The sequence below is a fragment of the Oncorhynchus nerka genome, linkage group LG28 (genome assembly GCF_034236695.1).
Source record: "Oncorhynchus nerka isolate Pitt River linkage group LG28, Oner_Uvic_2.0, whole genome shotgun sequence".
Lineage (NCBI taxonomy): Eukaryota > Metazoa > Chordata > Actinopteri > Salmoniformes > Salmonidae > Oncorhynchus > Oncorhynchus nerka.
Window position 1 is genome coordinate 9,875,308 of NC_088423.1, and position 16,396 is coordinate 9,891,703.

A 16,396-nucleotide genomic window follows, 5' to 3' on the forward strand; every position below is an offset into this window, starting at 1 on the left:
AATGACGCCCCATGACTAGGTTCATTCTGTGTCCGGGAAACTGCCCCGGAAAGTGTATGGAACTGTCAGTCAATCTATAGATTATTGCTCAGTGTCGGCTCATCTAACATTGTCCAGAGCATAGAGAGCTGCCATCTCCTTCTTCATCATGGGCAGGGTAAGTTACTGTGTAAATGTAATCCGTTACAGTTTTGCCAGCAGGATTGATTTGTTAGAACATCTCATTTAATTCAGGAAGATGGAGAAGCAAGATAGAGTGAGAGGTAGAAATGCATCATACCAGAGGCAGTTAGGTTCAGGTAGGGTTTAAGTATATAGGCAAAGGACGATGATGAAGTAGGCCTACAGTAAGATTTTTTTTACATTTAACCCAACTAAATAATCATTAACGATTTACATTATCTCAATTACCATTCTGTCACTGGATAACAATCCACATTTGCTATGTAGCCTATAATTGTTATTGTTTTTTAGGCCAAAATTGGTGAAATTCTCTAAATAGCAAGTTGTTCAGTGTGTTTATTTTGATACCAATAGGCCTACATGGCATTAGAAGAAATAAAAGTGCAGACTACAGATGGCTATATCAGTCCGCTAATACAGCACTGGTATAGGCCCAGTGTACTACTTTTGTCCATTTTTGAATAATATACAGTATCAGTCAAAAGTTTAGACACAGCTACTCTTTACATTGTATTTCTTTATTTGTACTATTATTCAACATTGTAAAATAATAGTGACGACATCAAAACTATGAAATAACACAGAATCAAGTAGTAACCAAAAAAGTGTTAAACGAAACAAAATATTATATATTTTCTTTCTGAGGTTCTTCAAAGCAGCCACCCTTTGCCTTAATGACAGCTTTGCACACTCTTGGCATTCTCTCAACAACCTTCATGAGATAGTCAAATGGAATGCGTTTCAATTAACTGGTGTGCCTTGTTAAAGGTTAATTTGTGGAATTTCTTTCCTTCTTAATGCGTTTGAGCCAATCAGTTGTGCTGTGCAATAGTAAGGGTGGTATACAGAAGATCACCCAATTTGGTAAAAGACAAAGTTCAAATTATGGAAAGAAAAGCTCAAATAAGCAAAGAAAATCATTACATTCCATTACTTTAAGACATGAAGGTCAGTCACATTTCAAGAAATATGAAGGTTTTTTCAAGTCCAGTCAATCGTTATCAATCGCTATGATTTAACTGGCTCTCATGAGGACCACCACAGGAAAGAAAGACCCAGAATTACCTCTGCTGTAGTTAGTTTTGATGTCTTCACTATAATTCTACAATTTAGAAAATAGTAAAAATAAGGAACAACCCTTGAATGAGTAGGTGTGTCCACACTTTGACTGGTAATGTTTATTTTTTATTCGGGGGGGTTCTGCAGCACCCTCAGCACGGTTGTGCTGGTAACAGTAAATTATTACAGTTACAGGTTTTGTGTAATCCTTTACTTGTAACGGATTACATGTAACATCCCAACCCCGATTACATCCTAGCCCTGATCCTGGGAAGGTCATCTGCTGGCCGACAGATTGCCTGGAGGCGCTGGGGAAGCAAAGAGGTATCAATATACGTACAAACAATTAGCAGCAAAATTATTACTCAAAATCTATCTCAGAATAGCTCAGAAACACATAGACAAGCTTTATTGATCAGAATGTCATAATTCATTTGATTCATGCATTTAATGCAACAATAATTTGTTTTTCACACGAGTGCTAAATATTGAAGAGAAAATGTAAAATGCCACTGACATGCCAGAATGTCCCTTGTCCTCGGTACAGTTTGTAGACCATGGTGATGGGAATGAGAGAGAGGGAGGACATAGCCAGGAACCAGCCCAGCCCGTAAGCCCACCACGGGTACACATAGGTGTTGTTGAACTTCAGAGGTCTGTACTTCAGCAGCGAGAACACAAAGGTTCCCTGGAAGAGGAAAAAGATGCCCGAAATATGTTGTTTTGTCTTATCACTTGTCTTGTTTGATATTAACAGCACAAGGTTCTGAAAGCAACTGCATTGTGAAATAATATCCGTAAATGTAAGTAAAATAATGATGAAAATGCACTTGACTTAAACTCACTGTGCACATAGTAGGGGTGATGTATAGCCAACAGTACTTCACCAGAGAGGAGGGCCTGTAGCCAATCATATCCTCTATGTTGTCACAGAAACGTTCAGCACCTTGGACAGAGACATATAGGGGGTACTCATGAACAGTTTCCTTGTTGTTAAGAGGATAGTTGAAGGAACTATAAGTATGAACTACTATTTACAAAATGTAATTTCCCCATTCATACCATATATCCATCCAATACTGAAAGACTGGCATATGGAGAGGAGTAGCAGAGTGGCACCACTGCACACATAATGATCAAACAGCTGTATGATGTAGAGGCCACCCTGCAGAGACATAGACATTCATTACAACTACTTTCAAACCTTGCTCCATGTTATTGATATGTGTTTTTACAGTATATCAGAGACCCTCCTCTACCTGTTCACACAGCAGAAACTTTTTGAGAGCATGTGTGAGCTGTGTCTGGGACCTCTCACCTCTGTGATGAGTCCGACCAGGCAGCAGCAACAGCAGATGAGCAGCAGCAGTAGCTCCCTCCGGTGGCCCTTTCTGAGGACGTTGGGGTAGACATCCGTTACCGAGGTCATAAGGCTCTCAAGGCCGACAAACTGGGGAACATGACAGAAGAGAGAGAGGGCAGTGTACATGAGAGCGTAAGGTACAGGGAAGAACACAGCAGGACACCGAGGTGGAGGGAGGGTAAGGTGCAGGGAAGAACACAGCAGGACACCCAGGTGGAGGGAGGGTAAGGTACAGGGAAGAACACAGCAGGACACCGAGGTGGAGGGAGGGTAAGGTGCAGGGAAGAACACAGCAGGACACCGAGGTGGAGGGAGGGTAAGGTGCAGGGAAGAACACAGCAGGACACCCAGGTGGAGGGAGAGTAAGGTGCCGGGAAGAACACAGCAGGACACCCAGGTGGAGGGAGGGTAAGGTGCAGGGAAGAACACAGCAGGACACCGAGGTGGAGGGAGGGTAAGGTGCAGGGAAGAACACAGCAGGACACCCAGGTGGAGGGAGAGTAAGGTGCCGGGAAGAACACAGCAGGACACCCAGGTGGAGGGAGGGTAAGGTACAGGGAAGAACACAGCAGGACACCCAGGTGGAGGGAGGGTAAGGTACAGGGAAGAACACAGCAGGACACCCAGGTGGAGGGAGGGTAAGGTGCCGGGAAGAACACAGCAGGACACCCAGGTGGAGGGAGGGTAAGGTGCCGGGAAGAACCGAGCAGGATACACAGGGGTATGGTGTGGTGGGTATTGAGCTCTAACCTGGCTGTCCAATCCTAACAGGATGATCATGGTGAAGAAACACACGGCCCAGAACTGAGGACAGGGGAGCAGGGACACTGCCTGCGGGTACACTATGAACACCAGGCCAGGACCTGCAGCAGATAGCAACAAAACAAAACGTTACAGAATACTCTACGTGTACCTCTGTTACATTACATTAGAGACTTACCTGACTCAGCTACCATAGAGATGTCCACACCCTGTTCTCCAGCCATATAGCCCAGGATGGAAAAAATAGCAAAACCAGACAGGAAGCTGGTCCCACTGTTCAACAAGCACAGGTAGAAGGAGTCTCTGCAAGGCACAAAACAGTCTTCAACATACAGTGAATTTGGAAAGTATTCAGAGCCCTTGACTTTTTCCACATTTTGTTGTGTTACAGCCTTATTCTAAAATGGATTAAAAAAAAAATCCTCATCAATCTACACACAATACCAAATAATGACAAAGCGAAAAACAGGTTTAGGCATTTTTGCAAATGTATTACAAATAAAAACAGGAAATACCTTATTTACATAAGTAGTCAGAACCTCTGCTATGAGACTCGGAAAATTGAGCTCAGGTGCATCCTGTTTCCATTGATCATCCTTGAGATATTTCTACAACTTGATTGGAGTCCACATGTGGTAAAATCAATTGTTTAGACATAATATGAAAGGCACACACCTGTCTATGTAATGTCCCAAAGCTGAGAGTGCATGTCAAAGCAAAAACCAAGCCACGAGGCCGAAGGAATTGTCCGTAGAGCTCCGAGACACTATTGTGTCGAGACACAGATCTGAGGAAAGGTACCAAACAATTTGTTCAGCATGGAACGGCCCCAAGAACACAGTGGCCTAAATCATTCTTAAACGGAAGAAGTTTGGATCCACTAACACTCTTTCTAGAGCTGGCCGCCCGGTCAAACTGAGCAATCGGGGGAGAATAGTCTTGGTCAGGGATGTGACCAAGAACCCGATGGTCACTCTGACAGAGCTGTAGAGTTCCTCTGTGGAGATGGGAGAACCTTCCAGAAGGACAACCATCTCTGCAGCACTCCACCAATTTTCGAATGACCAGACGGAAGCCACTCCTCAGTAAAAGGCACACGACAGCCCGCTTGGAGTTTGCCAAAAGGAACCTCAAGGAAAAAATACTCTGGTCTGACGAAAACAAGTTTGAACTCTTTGGCCTGAATATCAAGCATCACATCTAGAGGAAACCTGGCACCATCCCTACGATGAAGCATGGTAGTGCAGCATCATGTTGTGGGGATGTTTTTCAGCGGCAGGTCCTAGGAGACTAGTCAGGGAAAGATAGTTGAGGTTAAGATGAACGGAGCAAAAAACAGAGAGATCTTTGATGAAAACCTGCTCCAGAGTACTCAGGACCTCAGACTGGGGCGAAGGTTCACCGACACTCCCCATCCAACCTGACAGAGCTTGAGGATCTGCAGAGGAGAATGGGAGAAACTCCCCAAATGCATGTGTCCCAAGCTGGTGGCGTCATATCCAAAAAGACTCAGGCCTATAATGGCTGCCAAAGGTGCTTCAATAAGAGTAAAGTGTGTGAATACTTATGGAAATGTACAATTTCATTTTTTTTTATACATTTACAATAATGTCTAAAAAACAGTTTTTCTTTGTCATTATGGGGTATTAGGTGTAGATTGACGAGGGATTTTTTTTTATCATCCATTTTAGAATAATGCTATAAGGTAACAAAGTGTGGAAAAAGTCAAGGGGTCTGAGTACTCTCCGAATGCACTGTATTAGTTCTCAATTCTCGTTCATATTATGTTTGAATACTCTTTGATATTAGGTCTCAATCCTCTTTTACACACTATTGTAATTGGTGAAGGTCTAAAAATATTGAAATTGAGGGGATTAACATTTAGCCCCAGGTAATGCATTGTCAGAGCATGTTGTGCCGTGACTCTTCTAGGCGTAGCTGAATGAGATGACTATGCATTTAAGGGATTGAATGTATCGCATCCGATCCATCCGATCCATCCGAGCCATCCGAGCCATCCGATCCATCCGATCCATCCGATCCATCCGAGCCATCCGAGCCATCCGAGCCATCCGAGCCATCCAAGCCATCCGATCCATCCGAGCCATCCGATCCATCCGATCCATCCGATCCATCCGAGCCATCCAATCCATCCGTGCCATCCGAGCCATCCGAGCCATCCAAGCCAGTGTAGATTTTCCTTTCTAAGTGTTCTATTCCTCCATGCTTAATTAACCAGGTGTGCATTTTTTACATCTTCAGACCAGTTAGCACCACGGAATGAGCCAACTATGCAAGATCTTCACTGTGACAAATTAATACTGTGTATTTTAAATCAAACCCACACCCTAAAACTGAAGACTCACTTGTAACAGTTGTTGTTGTATTTGTTGTAGCTTCCGAGAGAAGTCAGGTATCCCAGGCATATGGCGTAAGAAAAAAATACCTGGGTTCCTGGATCCATCCAAACCTTATTGAACACAAATAGGAGTTCAACTCAAGTCATAAACGGAACATTCAAGAATCAAATCAGAAATGTATTCCGATAAGATGTGATGAGATTGAAGAAGGACTTAGAGGGCAGGTTTCCTGGACACTGATTGAGCATACTTCTGAAGGATGTGCAATGGAATTCTTCAATTTAAAATGTTTTTTATTCCCGGCCGATGCTCTATCTGTGTCCGGGAAACTGGCTCATAAATTTACACTACACATAATACCTGTGGATCAGCAAGCCGTGTAGCATTGGGATACATGTAGTAGAAGATGCCATCTATAGCTCCAGGTAGGGTCACTCCTCGGACGAATAGCACCAGTAGCATGACATAGGGGAACGTTGCTGTGAAGCACGCTGCCTAGGAATAAATAGTACAGGTATAACACAGAACAACACAATATTTACATTACCGGTATTACCATAGCAACTAGCAGGTATTACCATAGCAACTAGCAGGTATTACCGTACTAACTAGCATGTATTACCATAGCAACTAGCATGTATTACCATAGGAACTAGCAGGTATTACTGTACCAACTAGCAGATATTACTGTACCAACTAGCAGATTTTACCGTACCAACTAGCAGGTATTACCGTACCAACTAGCAGTTATTATTGTACCAAATAGCATGTATTACCATAGCAACTAGCATGTATTACCATAGCAACTAGCAGGTATTACTGTACCAACTAGCAGGTATTACCGTACCAACTAGCAGATATTACCGTACCAACTAGCAGGTATTACCGTACCAACTAGCAGTTATTATCGTACCAACTAGCAGGTATACCAAATAGGATGTATTACCATAGCAACTAGCACGTATTACAATAGCAGATATTACCGTACCAACTAGCAGGTATTACCGTACCAACTAGTAGTTATTATTGTACCAAATAGCATGTATTATCATAGCAACTAGCATGTATTACCGTAGCAACTAGCAGGTATTACTGTACCAACTAGCAGGTATTACCGTACCAACTAGCAAATATTACCGTACCAACTAGCAGGTATTACCGTACCAAATATCAGTTATTATCATACCAACTAGCAAGTATTACCATAGCAACTAGCAGGTATTACCGTACCAACTAGGAAGTATTACCATACCAACTAGCAGGTATTACCATACCAACTAGCATGTATTACCATACCAACTAGCATATATTACCATACCAAGTATAATCTATTACGATACAAATGTTGTGGAAATGCTTACACAGGGACACTCAAAGTATATCTTAAGTTAATCATTGTTTATTGTCAGCATGCTGGAGAGGTTCCAACAAACTTGATGCACCATCGTGAACATCAGTCAGGACGTCTCACGGGGCAGTCCAGTTTAGTTCCCTTATATACTGGTTACAGACATGTTACATGGGCACAGTTCATAGAGTTGGTTCTGGCAAGTGTCTGGCACCGTCTCATATCTTCACTTAAAGAACACCTTCTGGGCATTCTGCCAAATAGTCTAGGAGGAGATCATGACCCATGAGGAGGTCCCCCCCCTCCTCATGTATTTACCGGGCACAGGCAGGAGCCGAGGACTGTTTATGACACCAAAGACAAGATGCTCAAAGTAAAAATGTCCTTAACACCATCTAGCAGGTATTACCATACCAACTAGCAACTATTACCATAACAACTATCAGGTTGATGTTTATTTTTGTGAGTCTTGTCCTGGAGGGAGAACTGAGTGATTTCCCCTTAGTAAAGCCAGCTGCAAAGTCAAATATTTTCTATATTGAACAAGTTCATTAATTTAAGTTTAGCGTTAGCAGTGTGGTTAAGGTTAGGCTTAAGGTTGGGTTAGGTTTGGTTTAAAATGTGATGACTTGTGGCTGTGCTAGCTAGTGTCCACTCTGCAGAGCTGCGTCCAGGACAATATTCGTGATGAATAACGCTAACCTGCTACCAACTACGGACCCATACATCTCACCAAGTAGGGTACAGCTACAGCAAATATTACAACTCTGTTTTTTGTTGTTGTTGATTTTCTTTTTCTTTTTTACCTTTGATTTATAGATTGATTGAGATTGGAACGATACATGTGTTCAGTCTCACCTTTCCTGTAGACCTCACTCCTTTCCAGATACAGAAGTAGCAGATGGCCCAGGACAGCAGAAGGCACAGAGCCAGCTCCCATCTAATGCCTCCAAGTGATTCTATTCCATCCGATATCCGCAGCACTCGCCGCCTGTGAGGAGAAAAGGTAGACACTGCAAAACATTTCGTCACCAAAATAAAATCTGATATAAATATATTGTAGCCTATTGTAATTTATTGTATGCACTTAGAATAATTATTTCAACATTGTTTGAGGCAAAAATCTAATCATGAAAGATGTCATGGTTAAAAACACAGCATTATTATAGAATTACTTACTGCCAAAACTCTACAACTGAAGATGACGTATTCAGAAGAGGAACAGTCCAATTGCTGGTTACATTATTGGTACCAAATGTGACACACGCATCTGAAATACATTGAAGTCTATTTGTAGCAAGTTAAAAGTTGACAGTTTGGTACCAAATGTGAGGCAAGGATCAGATATATATGGAAGTTGAGTTGAAGCAGGTAAAAAAAAAGGGGGGTTCTACTAAGCTAACATATGGAATTGTTTTTAAGATGGTCATACCATGGATCATTTAGATATTTGATTTTAAATTGTATGACCCCTGTAGGTATGAAAAAATATATTTTAAAGTTATTTGATAAAATATTGATTTTGGCCTTGAATAACATATTCATAAATTCACTGTATGTGTCATGGACTCCAGGCAATCACAGATTATAAAAGGAAAGCCAGCCAAGTTGCGTACACCGACATTTGACTCCCGGACAAGCTAAGTACCTTCTTCGCTCGGACGACATACGCCGTTCTCGAGGACTTTGAGCACTCCTTCTCCGCGGCCGACGTGAATAAGACATTTAAGCGTGTTAACCCTCCCAAGGCTGCCGGCCCAGACGGCATCCCTAGCCGTGTCCTCAGAGCATGCGCAGACCAGCTGGCTGGAGTGTTTACGGACATATTTAATCTCTCCCTATCCCAGTCTGCTGTCTCCAATTGCTTCAAGATGTCCACCATTGTTCTTGTGCCCAATAAAGTGAAGGTAACTGGTGGGACTGATTAAAAACAATGACGAGACAGCCTACAGGGAGGAGGTGAGGTCACTGGTGGAGGGGAGCCAGGAAAATAGCCTAACCCTCAACGCCAACACAATGAAAAAGCTGATTGTGGACTTCAGGAGACAGCAGTGGGAGCACGCCCTCATCCACATCGATGGGGCCACAGTGGAGAAGGTGAAAAGCTTCAAGTTCCTCGGCTAATACATCACAAACAATCTGAAAATGGTCCACCCACACAAACAATGTGGTGAAGAAAGTGCTAAAGAAATTCAGCTTGGCACCTAAGACCCTCACCATTGAGAGCATCCTGTCGGGCTGTTTCGCCACCTGGTACGGCAACTGCACTGTCCGCAACCGCAGGGCTCTCCAGAGGGTGGTGCGGTCAGCACAACGCATCAGGGGGATTACACTGACTGCCCTTCAAGACATCTTCAGCACCCGGTGTCACAGTAAGGCCAAAATCATCAAGAACTTTAGCCAGACGAGCCACGGTCTACTCACCCCGCTATTATCCTGAAGGCAAGGGACAGAGACACTGAAAAACAGCTCCTATCTCAAGTTCATCAGACTTTTAAATAGCCATCACTAGCCGGCCTCCACCCGATACCCGGCCACGTGTCATGTAAAAATCTTCCCAGCGTGTAATAGTTCCCAATAGTTCTGATTGTGATGTCATGTTGTAAAGATTTCCACAGCGTGAAACTGGTCCTAGTCAATAATTGCATGCATGTCTGTGTGGATGGCTGAGCTCCTGCAGATGTTCTTTCACATCCCCTCGCCCTTGATTTAGCTAATTATTTAACTAACTAACATACTGTATGAACTGTCAATCAAAAACATAGCGGCCAAGTCTTTGCAATCATAAAAAATCTCTCCTCACATCAACCCTGAGCACTTTGACGCATGAGTCCGGGTGTTTATATGCTGACCTCACGCCTCAACAATCTTCTGATTGGTCAGTGTCAAAACTTCTGACCACCATTGATTGGCAGATGTGTGAAGCAAATGCGAGTGCCCAAAGAACAGTTTTTAGAGGTCGAAGGAGGGTGTGAGAGAAACATCTGCACGAGCTCAGCTATCCACGCAAAAGGACGAGCTCAGCCATCCACATGAAGAGATGAGCTCGGCCATCCACATAAAGAGACAAGCTCGGCCATCCACATAAAGAGGCGAGATCAGCCATCCACATAAAGAGACGACCTCAGCCATCCACATAAAGAGCTCGGCCATCCACATAAAGAGACTAGCTCACCATCCACATAAAGAGGAGAGCTCCGCCATCCACATAAAGAGCACGGCCATCCACATAAAGAGACGAGCTCAGCCATCCACATAAAGAGTACGGCCATCCACATAAAGAGCACGGCCATCCACATAAAGAGACTAGCTCACCATCCACATAAAGAGGAGAGCTCCGCCATCCACATAAACAGACGAACTCGGCCATCCACTTAAAGAGACAAGCTCAGCCATCCACATAAAGAGGCGAGCTCGGCCATCCACATAAAGAGATGAGCTCAGCCATCCACATAAAGAGGCGAGCTCCAACATCCACATAAAGAGCTCGGCCATCCACATAAAGAGCTCGGCCATCCACATAAAGAGCTCGGCCATCCACATAAAGAGCTCGGCCATCCACATAAAGAGCTCGGCCATCCACATAAAGAGCTCGACCATCCACATGAAGAGAAGAGCTCCGCCATCCACATAAACAGACAAGCTCGGCCATCCACATAAAGAGGCGAGCTCAGCCATCCACATAAAGAGGCGAGCTCCGCCATCTACATAAAGAGGCGAGCTCCGCCATCCACATAAAGAGGCGAGCTCCGCCATCCACATAAAGAGGCGAGCTCAGCCATCCACATGAAGAGGCGAGCTCCGCCATCCACATAAAGAGGCGAGCTCCGCCATCTACATAAAGAGGCGAGCTCCGCCATCCACATAAAGAGGAGAGCTCCGCCATCCACATGAAGAGGCGAGCTCCGCCAACCACATAAAGAGGCGAGCTCCGCCATCCACATAAAGAGGCGAGCTCCGCCATCCACATAAAGAGGCGAGCTCGGCCATCCACATAAAGAGACGAGCTCAGCCATCCACATAAAGAGGCGAGCTCCGACATCCACATAAAGAGCTCGGCTATCCACATAAAGAGCTCGGCCATCCACATAAAGAGCTCGGCCATCCACATAAAGAGACGAGCACAGCCATCCACATAAAGAGCTCCGCCATCCACATAAACAGACGAGCTCGGCCATCCACATAAAGAGGCGAGCTCGGCCATCCACATAAAGAGGCGAGCTCCGCCATCCACATAAAGAGGCGAGCTCCGCCATCCACATAAAGAGGCGAGCTCCGCCATCCACATAAAGAGGCGAGCTCCGCCATCCACATAAAGAGGCGAGCTCCGCCATCTACATAAAGAGGCGAGCTCCGCCATCCACATAAAGAGAAGAGCTCCGCCATCCACATAAACAGACAAGCTCGGCCATCCACATAAAGAGGCGAGCTCCGCCATCCACATAAACAGACGAGCTCGGCCATCCACATAAAGAGGCGACCTCCGCCATCCACATAAAGAGGCGAGCTCGGCCATCCACATAAAGAGGCGAGCTCCGCCATCCACATAAAGAGGCGAGCTCCGCCATCCACATAAAGAGAAGAGCTCCGCCATCCACATAAACAGACAAGCTCGGCCATCCACATAAAGAGGCGAGCTCAGCCATCCACATAAAGAGGCGAGCTCAGCCATCCACATAAAGAGGCGAGCTCCGCCATCCACATAAAGAGGCGAGCTCAGCCATCCACATAAAGAGGAGAGCTCCGCCATCCACATAAACAGACAAGCTCGACCATCCACATAAAGAGGCGAGCTCCGCCATCTACATAAAGAGGCGAGCTCCGCCATCCACATAAAGAGGCGAGCTCAGCCATCCACATAAAGAGGCGAGCTCCGCCATCCACATAAAGAGGCGAGCTCCGCCATCCACATAAACAGACAAGCTCGGCCATCCACATAAAGAGGCGAGCTCAGCCATCCACATAAAGAGGCGAGCTCCGCCATCTACATAAAGAGGCGAGCTCCGCCATCCACATAAAGAGGCGAGCTCGGCCATCCACATAAAGAGGCGAGCTCGGCCATCCACATAAAGAGACGAGCTCAGCCATCCACATAAAGAGGCGAGCTCCGACATCCACATAAAGAGCTCGTCCATCCATATAAAGAGCTCCGCCATCCACATAAAGAGGCGAGCTCCGCCATCTACATAAAGAGGCGAGCTCCGCCATCCACATGAAGAGGCGAGCTCCGCCATCCACATAAAGAGAAGAGCTCCGCCATCCACATAAACAGACAAGCTCGGCCATCAGCATAAAGAGGCGAGCTCAGCCATCCACATAAAGAGGCGAGCTCAGCCATCCACATAAAGAGGCGAGCTCCGCCATCCACATAAAGAGGCGAGCTCAGCCATCCACATAAAGAGGAGAGCACGGCCATCCACATAAACAGACAAGCTCCGCCATCCACATAAAGAGGCGAGCTCAGCCATCCACATAAAGAGGCGAGCTCCACCATCCACATAAAGAGGCGAGCTCCGCCATCCACATAAACAGACAAGCTCGGCCATCCACATAAAGAGGCGAGCTCAGCCATCCACATAAAGAGGCGAGCTCCGCCATCTACATAAAGAGGCGAGCTCCGCCATCCACATAAAGAGGCGAGCTCCGCCATCCACATAAAGAGGCGAGCTCGGCCATCCACATAAAGAGACGAGCTCAGCCATCCACATAAAGAGGCGAGCTCCGACATCCACATAAAGAGCTCGTCCATCCATATAAAGAGCTCGGCCATCCACATAAAGAGCTCGGCCATCCACATAAAGAGCTCGGCCATCCACATAAAGAGACGAGCACAGCCATCCACATAAAGAGCTCGGCCATCCACATAAAAAGACGAGCTCGGCCATCCACATAAAGAGACGAGCTCAGCCATCCACATAAAGAGGCGAGCTCCGCCATCCACATAAACAGACGAGCTCGGCCATCCACATAAAGAGGCGAGCTCCGCCATCCACATAAAGAGGCGAGCTCCGCCATCCACATAAAGAGGCGAGCTCCGCCATCCACATAAAGACGCGAGCTCCGCCATCTACATATAAAGGCGAGCTCCGCCATCCACATAAAGAGAAGAGCTCCGCCATCCACATAAACAGACAAGCTCGGCCATCCACATAAAGAGGCGAGCTCAGCCATCCACATAAAGAGGCGAGCTCAGCCATCCACATAAAGAGGCGAGCTCCGCCATCCACATAAAGAGGCGAGCTCCGCCATCTACACAAAGAGGCGAGCTCCGCCATCCAAATAAAGAGGCGAGCTCCGCCATCCACATAAAGAGAAGAGCTCCGCCATCCACATAAACAGACGAGCTCGGCCATCCACATAAAGAGGCGAGCTCAGCCATCCACATAAAGAGGCGAGCTCCGCCATCCACATAAAGAGGCGAGCTCCGCCATCCACATAAAGAGGCGAGCTCCGCCATCCACATAAAGAGGCGAGCTCGGCCATCCACATAAAGAGACGAGCTCAGCCATCCACATAAAGAGGCGAGCTCCGACATCCACATAAAGAGCTCGGCCATCCACATAAAGAGCTCGGCCATCCACATAAAGAGCTCGGCCATCCACATAAAGAGACGAGCTCAGCCATCCACATAAAGAGCTCGGCCATCCACATAAAAAGGCGAGCTCCGCCATCCACATAAAGAGGCGAGCTCCGCCATCCACATAAAGAGGCGAGCTCCGCCATCCACATAAACAGACGAGCTCGGCCATCCACATAAAGAGGCGAGCTCCGCCATCCACATAAAGAGGCGAGCTCCGCCATCCACATAAAGAGGCGAGCTCGGCCATCCACATAAAGAGGCGAGCTCCGCCATCCACATAAAGAGGCGAGCTCCGCCATCCACATAAAGAGGCGAGCTCCGCCATCCACATAAAGAGGCGAGCTCCGCCATCCACATAAAGAGGCGAGCTCCGCCATCCACATAAAGAGGCGAGCTCCGCCATCCACATAAACAGACAAGCTCGGCCATCCACATAAAGAGGCGAGCTCAGCCATCCACATAAAGAGGCGAGCTCAGCCATCCACATAAAGAGGCGAGCTCCGCCATCCACATAAAGAGGCGAGCTCAGCCATCCACATAAAGAGGAGAGCACGGCCATCCACATAAACAGACAAGCTCGGCCATCCACATAAAGAGGCGAGCTCCGCCATCTACATAAAGAGGCGAGCTCCGCCATCCACATAAAGAGGCGAGCTCCGCCATCCACATAAAGAGGCGAGCTCCGCCATCCACATAAAGAGGCGAGCTCAGCCATCCACATGAAGAGGCGAGCTCCGCCATCCACATAAAGAGGCGAGCTCCGCCATCTACATAAAGAGGCGAGCTCCGCCGTCCACATAAAGAGACGAGCTCCGCCATCCACATAAAGAGGCGAGCTCCGCCATCCACATAAAAGGCGAGCCATCCACATAAAGAGGCGAGCTCCGCCATCCACATAAAGAGGCGAGCTCCGCCATCCACATAAAAAGAGCCATCCACATAAAGAGCTCGGCCATCCACATAAAGAGACGAGCTCAGCCATCCACATAAAGAGCTCGGCCATCCACATAAAAAGGCGAGCTCCGCCATCCACATAAAGAGGCGAGCTCCGCCATCCACATAAAGAGGCGAGCTCCGCCATCCACATAAACAGACGAGCTCGGCCATCCACATAAACAGACAAGCTCGGCCATCCACATAAAGAGGCGAGCTCTGCCATCCACATAAAGAGGCGAGCTCAGCCATCCACATAAAGAGGTGAGCTCCGCCATCCACATAAAGAGGCGAGCTCCGCCATCTACACAAAGAGGCGAGCTCCGCCATCCAAATAAAGAGGCGAGCTCCGCCATCCACATAAAGAGAAGAGCTCCGCCATCCACATAAACAGACGAGCTCGGCCATCCACATAAAGAGGCGAGCTCAGCCATCCACATAAAGAGGCGAGCTCAGCCATCCACATAAAGAGGCGAGCTCCGCCATCCACATAAAGAGGCGAGCTCCGACATCCACATAAAGAGCTCGGCCATCCACATAAAGAGCTAGGCCATCCACATAAAGAGACGAGCTCAGCCATCCACATAAAGAGCTCGGCCATCCACATAAAAAGGCGAGCTCCGCCATCCACATAAAGAGGCGAGCTCCGCCATCCACATAAAGAGGCGAGCTCCGCCATCCACATAAACAGACGAGCTCGGCCATCCACATAAAGAGGCGAGCTCCGCCATCCACATAAAGAGGCGAGCTCGGCCATCCACATAAAGAGGCGAGCTCGGCCATCCACATAAAGAGGCGAGCTCCGCCATCCACATAAAGAGGCGAGCTCCGCCATCTACATAAAGAGGCGAGCTCCGCCATCCACATAAAGAGGCGAGCTCCGCCATCCACATAAAGAGAAGAGCTCCGCCATCCACATAAACAGACAAGCTCGGCCATCCACATAAAGAGGCGAGCTCAGCCATCCACATAAAGAGGCGAGCTCAGCCATCCACATAAAGAGGCGAGCTCCGCCATCCACATAAAGAGGCGAGCTCAGCCATCCACATAAAGAGGAGAGCTCCGCCATCCACATAAACAGACAAGCTCGGCCATCCACATAAAGAGGCGAGCTCAGCCATCCACATAAAGAGGCGAGCTCAGCCATCCACATAAAGAGGCGAGCTCCGCCATCCACATAAAGAGGCGAGCTCCGCCATCTACATAAAGAGGCGAGCTCCGCCATCCACATAAAGAGGCGAGCTCCGCCATCCACATAAAGAGAAGAGCTCCGCCATCCACATAAACAGACGAGCTCGGCCATCCACATAAAGAGGCGAGCTCAGCCATCCACATAAAGAGGCGAGCTCAGCCATCCACATAAAGAGGCGAGCTCCGCCATCCACATAAAGAGGCGAGCTCCGCCATCTACATGAAGAGGCGAGCTCCGCCGTCCACATAAAGAGGCGAGCTCAGCCATCCACATAAAGAGGCGAGCTCCGCCATCCACATAAAGAGGCGAGCTCCGCCATCCACATGAAGAGGCGAGCTCCGCCATCCACATAAAGAGGCGAGCTCGGCCATCCACATAAAGAGGCGAGCTCCGCCATCCACATAAAGAGGCGAGCTCGGCCATCCACATAAAGAGACGAGCTCAGCCATCCACATAAAGAGGCGAGCTCCGACATCCACATAAAGAGCTCGGCCATCCACATAAAGAGCTCGGCCATCCACATAAAGAGCTCGGCCATCCACATAAAGAGACGAGCTCAGCCATCCACATAAAGAGCTCGGCCATCCACACTAAAAAGGCGAGCTCCGCCATCCAC

General features: G+C 47.4%; 1 pseudogene; it reads right to left on the reverse strand.

Moving 5' to 3' along the window:
• Positions 1 to 203: 203 nt before the first annotated feature.
• The window catches only part of LOC115126345 (sodium- and chloride-dependent GABA transporter 2-like), a 54,137-nt pseudogene continuing 37,944 nt past the window's right edge, over positions 204 to 16,396 (reverse strand).